Source organism: Montipora foliosa, unplaced genomic scaffold, assembly GCF_036669935.1.
Source record: "Montipora foliosa isolate CH-2021 unplaced genomic scaffold, ASM3666993v2 scaffold_14, whole genome shotgun sequence".
Taxonomy (NCBI): domain Eukaryota; kingdom Metazoa; phylum Cnidaria; class Anthozoa; order Scleractinia; family Acroporidae; genus Montipora; species Montipora foliosa.
This window is the reverse complement of record NW_027179439.1, coordinates 1-10525: the sequence shown is the minus strand read 5'-3', so window position 1 is coordinate 10525 and position 10525 is coordinate 1. Positions and strand designations below refer to the sequence as shown.

Sequence of the window (10525 nt, the reverse complement as noted above, 5' to 3'; positions counted from 1 at the left end):
TTTTGTGTAGTTTTACCAATTACTTGCTCCTTCTTGATATGAGACTACTTTGAAACAAGGCAACTTTAACCTACATCACAAAAAGTAAATGTCTTCAGAGCACACAAATTTTAAGACATAAACTGAGGTATTTTACTTAACCTCTCCTTCATTGTTTTAAAATGTTATTTTACATTTTGCTTCATTTAGCTGCCAGTTCCCAGTAACTAGATTTGACTATGTTTTGTGACACAGCCCCTTTAATTGTTTTGCTAAAGAAGTAATGAGCTGCGTGGATTTAAAACCATCCAGTGCATATTCACAGCTACCTCCACAAATCGCAAATTTAAGATGGCTTTGATTTCACTCCTGTGATGTTTTTTAGGTGTTTTTAGGTTGCTGTCTTGTTGTCATGGTAACATGACATTGCTTAAAATTTAAGTGTCTATGAAGTAAAAAATGATTATTGCCTATTTGAATTTGTTTTCAAAATGGTTAAGAATGGAATTTTCCGTTTTGACGTATCATTTTCTTGTGTTATGCAAATGAGCAAATTGATGACGTAATCAATGGGTCCATTGGAGGATGAATCACAAAAACAAGAATAGCTCTGAAATTGTGAGAGGGACGATTATTTAAACTCGGCATGAGTGGCGGATGTACATTACAAGTGCCAAGTTTCAAGAGCAGCGGTCTCAGTTTTTGGAAGATATTGTATATTTTGTAATTTTTTTGCCCTTGGAACGTTTGATGACGTCATCAGTTTTTACGCAAAAAAAATTAAAATGTCTAGAACGATACTTCAAAAATGAAAACACCATGTTTCTTTCCTGCAAACGACTTTCAAATAAGCTTTAGTTACCTTTTGTATTTCAAAGGCACTTAAATTGTGGGTAATCTTTTCTGACTAAAATTGGGATTTACAGTTTATACATATGACTAGCGTTGTCAACTCACCGTTTGGCGCTTCTTCAGCAGCTTCGGTTTCCATGGAAACCAGGTCTAGCCAAAAAAAGAGAGGATAAAGGGGTAATATCATGGAATTATCATTTTTATTTTGACCATAAATTTACTAAATTGATTTTCAGTAACTTTTTCATTCTTAAATTGAGCCACACTAAGTTCTTACGGAATTTATCTAAAATGCAAGGGGAGTACTTCAAAAGGTCGGCCCGACGTTTTCAGATTGGCATTCATTTTAATCTTGGCTACGCGTAACTGAAAACACTTAAGAATAGTTTTTGTGAGCTAAAATAGCCGTTTTGAAGAAACTTTGGCCATTAATTTTTTGTTTGCCATTGGAAAACAGGTCTCCTTTGCTTTCCAGATTTTTGCTAAAATCCATGACACTACCCCTTTAAATTGGCAAGTGTTTCAGATAAATCAGACACGCCTTTTGAAACGCTACATTAAACTTAGTTAATGTTGTACTATTGGTTTGGCCGTATAAAGTCTTACCAGGCATTCTTGAGGTACTCATTTGGGCGCCCTCCGCCTGTGCAATGGGAGTGGTAGCTACGAGACGGAAAATCAAAGATAGCACATCTTTAGACTAACAGTAGGGTTGACAATGAATGTGAAATTGTGATGTCAACCTACCAGTTTGAGCCCCTGCAATAACCTCTGTTTCCATGGGCGTGACATCTAGGAGAAGAATGAATAACTAGACAATTGTCTCGAAGTTCAATTCTTTTACACCTATTGATTTGCACTCTTACCTGGCATCATTGAGCCACTGTTTTCAGCTTCCCCCGTCTGTGCAATGGATACATGCACAGGAATAGTAGCTAAGGAACTTTCCTCGATTACGGGCGCCGGCGGGGTTGAAGTGCTGCCAACTTCGTTCGCAGAAAAAGTTCTCATCTCTCCCAACTTGCTCTGTAGCTGTTGGAATTTCTCTTGAGCACTTGCTGGGAGTTGCCTCGCACTAGTTTTTAAATCATTTGATAGCGTTATAACTTCTAAAAGTAAGTTCTCCGGAATGCGAACAAAGCGATCCATATTCGAATGCTAGATGGCTTCTCACATTTGAATTAGAAATTGTAAAAAATAACGGTTTCTATTAAAGGTGTATCTGACGTCATTTACAGCCAATAAGATTAAAGCATTTCCACGATTAACGGACACTGGTTGTTTTTGTTTTTTTAGCTGTTAGCTCCCGGTTTTTTTTTTCAGGAGTCTAAAACCTCATTCAATTGCAAAGATTGTTTCATTCGATGATTTTCAAGTGCTGTAGAGATAGCACGCACTTAGAAACCCTGCTAAAAAAATTACAACCGTGGCGTGACTCCGCGTGCCGTGATCAGTTAGGTGCAGAAATCACCACTGTAGCATGCAGACTGAAAATTTTAAAATTGGGAAAATAAATCTGCTAATAGCCTGATAAAAAAGCGGCAATTTTCTGGTGTGATTACATATTTAAGCGCTTCCATTTTTTATCTGGATTCTTTTAAACGAATAAGACCGAAAAGTTCAATTTCAGGTAAGTTTACACCCTTTGCCAAAGAGTCTTCTAAACTGAAAAAGAAAACAATATGGAATAAATTTTATGAACCCTGAGCTCAATTCTTACTTTTCTTTCAACCTCGCAATTCTTGGTGTTAACAGCTAATTAACACCACGGGATCACGCGAGTGGTCATAGCTCGAGAGTCTTTAGTGGTGTTGCCTTCAACGTTCGCGTGCTGGCATTTTTCACTGGGCACGTGCGTTGGGTGTAGTCCTGAAAAAATAGGTTTACATCCGGTTGTCTCCAAATTTGGTGGGTTTATTGTGAATATGTTTAGCCAATCATCTACCCAGTTTCAGCGTGGAAACTTCAATAGCTCGTATACAACAGCCCTCACTGTCCTCGAAGGTCAGCCTTCGAGTGGTGTGTTTGCGAAATTTCTCTCACTTTTACGGACTGTTCGAAATGATTATTCATAGCAAAACCTCTGCTAAAGGGTGGGAAAAATGTCAGGAAAACAATTTCAAGCACTTTTGAAACGGCAGTTAGAAACGAACAACGGGAAATTGAGGTTAGTGATGACAACAGGGGCCTTAGGGAGGCTGCAAATAATTTCTCTTTTTTTCACACAATGAAACATATTCTCCTTATATATAATTGGGGTAATTATATCAAAACTCAAGACGAAATTTGGCTAGTGTATTAAGTATCCATCATATATTTCTCACATGACATTTTCCTTCAAAATACCGGTTACCATGGCAACGAATAAGGGTTTAAGTGACCATCATATTGTTTGAGCAAAAATTGCATAGCTTTTGCGAAAAGCAGATGTATCTGTGTGAGAATTAGAAGAAAAGGTGAGCAAAATCATTTAGAATGAGCTGACGCAAGCAGCTTTAGAAATGCATGTGTGGCTTACGCGCGTGCACGCTCAGCTGAAAACCCTCCTTAAGCACACACGTTTTTGAGACATGGACGGCAACCAGAAGAGAGTGTTTCGCGTGCCAGGACAGTGGTGTCTCCCAGGTTTTTTGTGTAATCATCTCTAATGGAGAAAAGATACTTAGCAATCAATGTAAATGTGGTTGGTTGTGTGAAGACAAGTTAACAGGGAAAACAGCTCAACTCCCGTTGCTGTCTCAAAAATGCAGGTGCTTGAGGTCCGTAATATTCTTGCACAGGCCACCATTTCTTCAATTGTTTTTTGAATGCCATGAACAAAGCCGGGACTGTCCTTTTTGCGTTGAAAATCGGGCCAGATTGTCAAATACAAATTAAATGAATGCAATTTTCATGTTTGTTGACATACATAATTTTGAAAAATCATTAAAAAAAATCACAGCTCCTTCTTTTTTAGCCAAATTTGGTGGAAATCTTGGTTAACTAAAAAAAAGGCTACTTTTTCAACTTTCTGTAACAGAAGATATAATTTTGAGTTTTTCTCTATTTCTGCTCAAATATTTTCAAATATTTTTCAGATTTTTGTTGTTTACAGTTATTTTTCAGAAAAGTCCTTGGTTTTTATGCTGGGATTTTTTTCATGAAAAGCCTATTTTATAACCTTTAAAAATAGTAGATATTGTAAGCCATATTGTATAAGCTTAAAATTAATGGAAGTCTAAACAATTGATCAGTTTTGTGGCTTGATTTGGATCCCTGCAAATCTTTGGGACAAAACAGAGTGCAGTCTTTGGTCAGCAATCATACAATAATTTTTATTCTCTCTTTCCCCCCTTGACATAATATTACAGATGATAACTCAAACATTGTTCTTTGAGTTTGGTACGGGCTGTACCGACTGTCTCAAGGAATCCTTGGCGTCTGCCCTCAGGCATTTGCGTAAACAAGCACAAACTATGTACGAGCAAATCAGAAGAAATGCCTGGCTGTCGAGTTGGCCTGAGACTGCTGAGGAACTAGAAGAGGGGGGTGCGGGGGTCACGTATAAGAGTACAAAGTTATCATTGGCCATTAGTCCAGTCCAGTTTAATAAAAATATCATGTTCACTACCAAGACAGGGTGCTGTTATTCTCTTAGACAGTTCATGAATTTTTTGTCCCTGAATTTCTCAAATACAGGTGAATGAGAGGTTGATTTAATATGTTGCTTTAGTGACTTGAAACTACATCACCTCAATCATTTGAGCCAGTAAGTGCTTTAAATATTGAGCCAGTTAAATTGACTCCACATGTACAAACATTGCAAATGACAATGATATTATTATTCTTACTTGGAACTAGGGCAATAGACAGAGAACTTAACAGTTGCCCTGTAACAATAGTAATAACCAGTTGAGTTTGATGTTGAAAATCTCATAGTAAAACATGCAACTTCTACTTGACATTGAAAACAAACAATATTTCTTTCTTCAGGTACATTTCGAAAAGTATGTACCGGTTACTTCATAGGGAATATGTTTTAGAGTACATTATCAATTACCAGTTGAATAATCCTCTTGTTCAGACACAACAGAAGATATATGGCAAAAGTTCACCTATTTCTGCTGATTTAATACTTTGCCCTAGTGACTTGAAACTACATTACATGTACATCCATCATTATTGAATTTCACTGATTACCAGTCCAAAATGTTACCCAAACACCCAGGCTAGGCTAGGGACTTAATGGTAGTTTCAAAAAAACTTTACATCAATACTCTCCCAGAGAGCTGAATAAATAAAGGAAGAAAGAAATGAAACAACATAATTTACGTCAATCAGTTGAGCAAGTAATTTTATATTGTTGTGATACGGGACACTGAAAAACACAGACTGCAGACTGTGCAGACCGTCTGCAAAATGAAAATGTGGGTAGCCTGAATTAGGTCTAAATAACATTTGGTTAGCCTAATGAGGCCTAAGTGACATTCAGGTTAGCCTGTTTACGGTTAGCTCTCAATAATAGTGAGGGGAACACCATATTTTACCCCTGGTCTGCACAGACTGCAGTCTGAGTTTTGGCGTGACTGCTGTGACACAGTGAGCCCTGATGGTATCACTGTTTGTATTGCTTGAATAACAATGGATAAATATGTACAAACAAATGAACTGGTAACAATAAGGGTATGACATCTAAAACCGACAGGCGCTCCTAAAAAAGTACATGACAATTGAGTTTAATGTTGAAATATCTGAGCAAAACATTTCATTTCTACTACAGACTGAGAAGAAACTAATTCTTTTTCCAGGCATATTTTCAAAAGTATGAAGAGATATCAGTAAAGTAACTGAAGAGAGCATCATGTTGAAACTGAATGAAGGATGCATTTAATATGAGTTCTGGACAGATGCTAGCATTTGAATGATTATTGTGTTGCTCAGACATTAGATATTAAGGCTAAAACTATATAAGTTACTGCACTGGCTCATATGTTTAATATTATTCTTAACTCTGGTTATATCTCTAGATTTAGGCCATTGTCTTAGCCGTACTGAAGCTGCCAGAAATAATTATTGTTATTCTACTTCCAAGGCAGCATTTACACGAACACGGTTTCACGTCGACACACTTTCATGATCTCGAAACCGCGTCAAAATCAATGCGGTTTGGAAGTGTTTACACGGATCCGTTTTCACCAGAAAATCCAAGTCATAAATGGTACAAGCGAGCTCTGCACTAGGTGCTAAATTCACTATTTTCAATTGAACAATGCAAATTTCGCACCAAAATAGTAACCGTATTCAAATCGATGCGGTTTCGCTGTTTAGACGACAGATAAAACCGCATCACTTTCAAAACGCTCCACTTTTGGCAGCGGTTCCAAATCAACATGTTTTCAGTAACAGTCTCGATCGATGTCGTGTAAACGGAAGGTGTAACCCGCAGCAAAATCGATGCGGTTACAAATAAAACCGCGTTCGTGTAAACGGTGCCTAAGACAATGGCCTTTTGGGTCAAAATGTACTACAGATAATATAGTGGGCAGTCAAGCTATGTAACACAGTCACATCTTTTCAGAACTTCAACTTGTAATATTTTATTTGTAACCATAATAGTGTTTGCATCATGTGGCAAATGGTTGAAATCTTTCAACATTGATGAAAGTAATTTATTTCTGCTAGTGTGGTGCTTTTTGGGCTGTTTATATACATAGCTTGACTTCAATCCCACAGTCTACCTGTAGTAAATGTTGACCCTCCCCCCAGAGCATACTTTTATGCCACCCAGGCCCCCACTAAATAGGGCCCGTCCCCTCCCCCTCCCCCTCCCCCTCCCCCTCCCCCTCCCTCCCCTGTTCCCGCCTCTGCGGGAACTGGGGCACTCCCATTGGAGATGTCCAATGCCCTGACACCTCCAGCATCCTGAAAACAACAAAATTGAAAACGCATCTCTTATAATTTAAATATAATACTGTCTTGTGGGTACAGATTAGCAACTATCATCAAGCCATGATGCCATCATTAATTTTATTATTGAGAGAGTCCTTTCAATGCAACTTATGAAAATTGTCTGCGAACATAGGCAATGGCAAGCAATAAGTTAGTTTTTTTTTTTTTCAATACTCACTCCTTTGGGGCAGTTCACCACCACCATCCAGTGGCTCATGGTTTTCTAGGAAAAAAGTAGTCATTACTGTAATGTGAGTTGTGTGTGAATCAAGTGAACATTCAAGTCAATTCTTGGTATGCACAATTCATATTACAAATAGAAAGAGAACAATATTCGCCACATTTGCTATTGTGCCTCTCTTTCCCAGGAAATATTGTCTGCAAACATAGGCAATGGCAAGCAATAAGTAAGTTTTTTTCTTCAATACTCACTTCTTTTGGGCGGTCGTCCATCTTTGTTGTCTAGGAAAAAGTAGTCATTACTCAAATGTGACTTGTGTGTGAATCAAGTGGACATTCCATTCAATTCTTTGTACACACAATTTATATTACAAATAGAAAGAGAACAAGAATAATATGAGGCCATAATGTAGGCAATGAATAGGTGTGCAGTGCCCAAGGGAGCAAAGCTTTTGAATGTAGTATGACACAGCCAGTAAACAACAGCATAAATGTAATCAAAATAAACTGAACGTTGATTTAAATATTGCTCAAGTAAGGTGAGTAAAGTAAAAAAAAGGTTGAACTTTATTACTGTATTAAAGTATAAAGGCAGGAGGGAGTCAAATTATTTTACTTAGCATTATTATTGAGAGTCAGTCCTTTGGAATGCAACTTTAAAAAATAGACAAACAAGGTCTAAGCAATGTTATTTGGTATTTAGATGTTTGAGAAGGTTGAATTTTTGGCAGCTATTCATCTGCTATGGACCTGCTATACCCACCCTCCCATATACAGAGAGAAGACAGCCACAACACCATGAACTTCATCCCCTACTCTTCTTGAATAGTGTGTGGGTTCTTTAACGGCCCACAGGGAACTAATGAACATGGAAGTTATTTGTGGGACGGGACCTCCGGCTTATCGTCCTTATCCGAGAACACTTGAAAGACTAACCATTTGCGGATGTAATTACAAAGCAGCACTTCTCCTCAGTTATTTTAAGACCCTGAGTGTTGGTCTGGCAGGAGTCGAACTCATGACCTCCCGCTTAGCAGGCCGATGTAATTAGATGTAAATGTAATTAGTCAAACACTAACTACCCTTTTTTTCAATACTCACTTGGATTCAATGCTTCAGTTTTTTCTTGTTTTCTAGGAAACAAATGTAGTCTTGTGTTCACATTAAGTGGGCATTATTTTTTTAGAAAGATACTTTGAAAAATTGAACAACAAGTTTTAATCAATGTGAAACACTCACGTTCATGTGATGGTACACTGATCTCATGGTTTTCTACAGTAGGAAAAAATGTAGTGTTAAGTGTTCACATTAAGTGGGCATTAATTTTTTAGAAAGAAACTGTGAAAAATTGAACAACAAGTTTTAATCAATGTGAAACACTGACGTTCATTTAATGGTGCACTGGTCTGTATGTTTTATAGGAGAAAATGTAGTGTAGTGTTGATTGGTAATCAAAGGCTGAATTTTTAATAGAGGCTTATGTATGGACCCTCAGGGACATGAGTGACTTCAAGCAAGTTAATAATACAGAAATTCATCACAACATTAACATCAAAAAAATCAATTTATGCCCACCATGACTTCATCCCCTACTCTTCTTGAATAGTGTGTGGGTTCTTTAACGGCCCACAGGGAATAATAATAATAATAATAATAATAATAACAACTTAAAAACTTGTATAGCGCATGCTTCATGACAAAATGATCGCATGCGCTTAACATGGATTAAAATACCAATAGGGAACTAATAAACATGGAAGTTATTTGTGGGACGGGACCTCCGGCTTATCGTCCTTATCCGAGAACACTTGAAAGACTAACCATTTGCGGATGTAATTACAAAGCAGCACTTCTCCTCAGTTATTTTAAGACCCTGAGTGTTGGTCCGGCAGGAGTCGAACTCATGACCTCCCGCTTAGCAGCCCGATGTAATTAGATGTAAATGTAATTAGTCAAACACTAACTACCCTTTTTTTCAATACTCACTTGGATTCAATGCTTCAGTGTTTTCTTTGTTCTCTAGGAAACAAATGTAGTCTTGTGTTCACATTAAGTGGGCATTATTTTTTTAGAAAGATACTTTGAAAATTGAACAACAAGTTTTAATCAATGTGAAACACTCACGTTCATGTGATGGTACACTGATCTCATGGTTTTCTACAGTAGGAAAAAATGTAGTGTTAAGTGTTCACATTAAGTGGGCATTAATTTTTTAGAAAGAAACTGTGAAAAATTGAACAACAAGTTTTAATCAATGTGAAACACTTACGTTCATTTAATGGTGCACTGGTCTGTATGTTTTCTAGGAGAAAATGTAGTGTAGTGTTGATTGGTAATCATAGGCTGAATCTTTAATAGAGGCTTACTTAGTATGTATGGACCCTCAGGGACATGAGTGACTTCAAGCAAGTTAATAATACAGAAATTCATCACAACATTAACATGAAAAAAGTCAATTTATGCCCACCATGACTTCATCCCCTACTCTTCTTGAATAGTGTGTGGGTTCTTTAATGGCCCACAGGGAATAATAATAATAATAATAATAATAATAACAACTTAAAAACTTGTATAGCGCATGCTTCATGACAGAATGATCGCATGCGCTTAACATGGATTAAAATACCAATAGGGAACTAATAAACATGGAAGTTATTTGTGGGACGGGACCTCCGGCTTATCGTCCTTATCCGAGAACACTTGAAAGACTAACCATTTGCGGATGTAATTACAAAGCAGCACTTCTCCTCAGTTATTTTAAGACCCTGAGTGTTGGTCCGGCAGGAGTCGAACTCATGACCCTCCCGCTTAGCAGCCCGATGTAATTAGATGTCAATGTAATTAGTCAAACACTAACTACCCTTTTTTTCAATACTCACTTGGATTCAATGCTTCAGTGTTTTCTTTGTTCTCTAGGAAACAAATGTAGTCTTGTGTTCACATAAGTGGCATTATTTTTTTAGAAAGATACTTTGAAAAATTGAACAACAAGTTTTAATCAATGTGAAACACTCACGTTCATGTGATGGTACACTGATCTCATGGTTTTTCTTACAGTAGGAAACAATGTAGTGTTAAGTGTTCACAGATAAGTGGGCAATTATTTTTTTTTAGAACGATACGTTGAAAAATTGAACACCAAGTTTTAAAGGCACTGTGAAACCCTTGACTTTCATTGTAATAGTGGCACTGGTCGTTTATGTTTTTCTATGTAAAAATGTAAGTGAAGTGTTGAGTGGTAATCAAAGTCTGAATGTTAATAGAGTCTTATGTATGGACCCTCAGGGACATGAGTGACTTCAAGCAAGTTAATAACGACAGAAATTCATCACAACATTAACATCAAAAAAATCAATTTATGCCCACCATGACTGGTTTGAATTTTGTAATGCTAAAAGAACAAAAAATAAAGATTATAGTTCAGATCTATTTACTTGTATTTTATTTTCTGTTGTTTAAACTCTGACCTTGGACTGCTAGGATAGGAAAGTGGCAACCCCACTCAGTAATTTGTTCAATAACTCACATTGTTCCGTAATTATCACCACGCCCTCAGCTTCTAGGAAAGAAATAGTCAATTATTGTT

The 10525-nt window shown here is 37.1% G+C and overlaps 2 long non-coding RNA genes across 2 annotated transcripts; one reads left to right on the top strand and one right to left on the bottom strand.

The window, feature by feature from the left end:
• The first annotated feature begins 2819 nt into the window (after positions 1-2819).
• LOC137986158 (uncharacterized) lies at positions 2820-4446 on the top strand. Its single transcript, XR_011119609.1, has 2 exons — positions 2820-2998; positions 4182-4446. It is a non-coding gene; the product is annotated as an uncharacterized lncRNA (long non-coding RNA).
• A 143-nt stretch (positions 4447-4589) lies between these two features.
• On the bottom strand, positions 4590-9989 carry LOC137986159 (uncharacterized). Its single transcript, XR_011119610.1, has 5 exons — positions 9956-9989; positions 9819-9851; positions 9064-9096; positions 8926-8958; positions 4590-7221 (listed from the first exon to the last, which is right to left on the bottom strand). It is a non-coding gene; the product is annotated as an uncharacterized lncRNA (long non-coding RNA).
• Between the last annotated feature and the right edge of the window lie 536 nt (positions 9990-10525).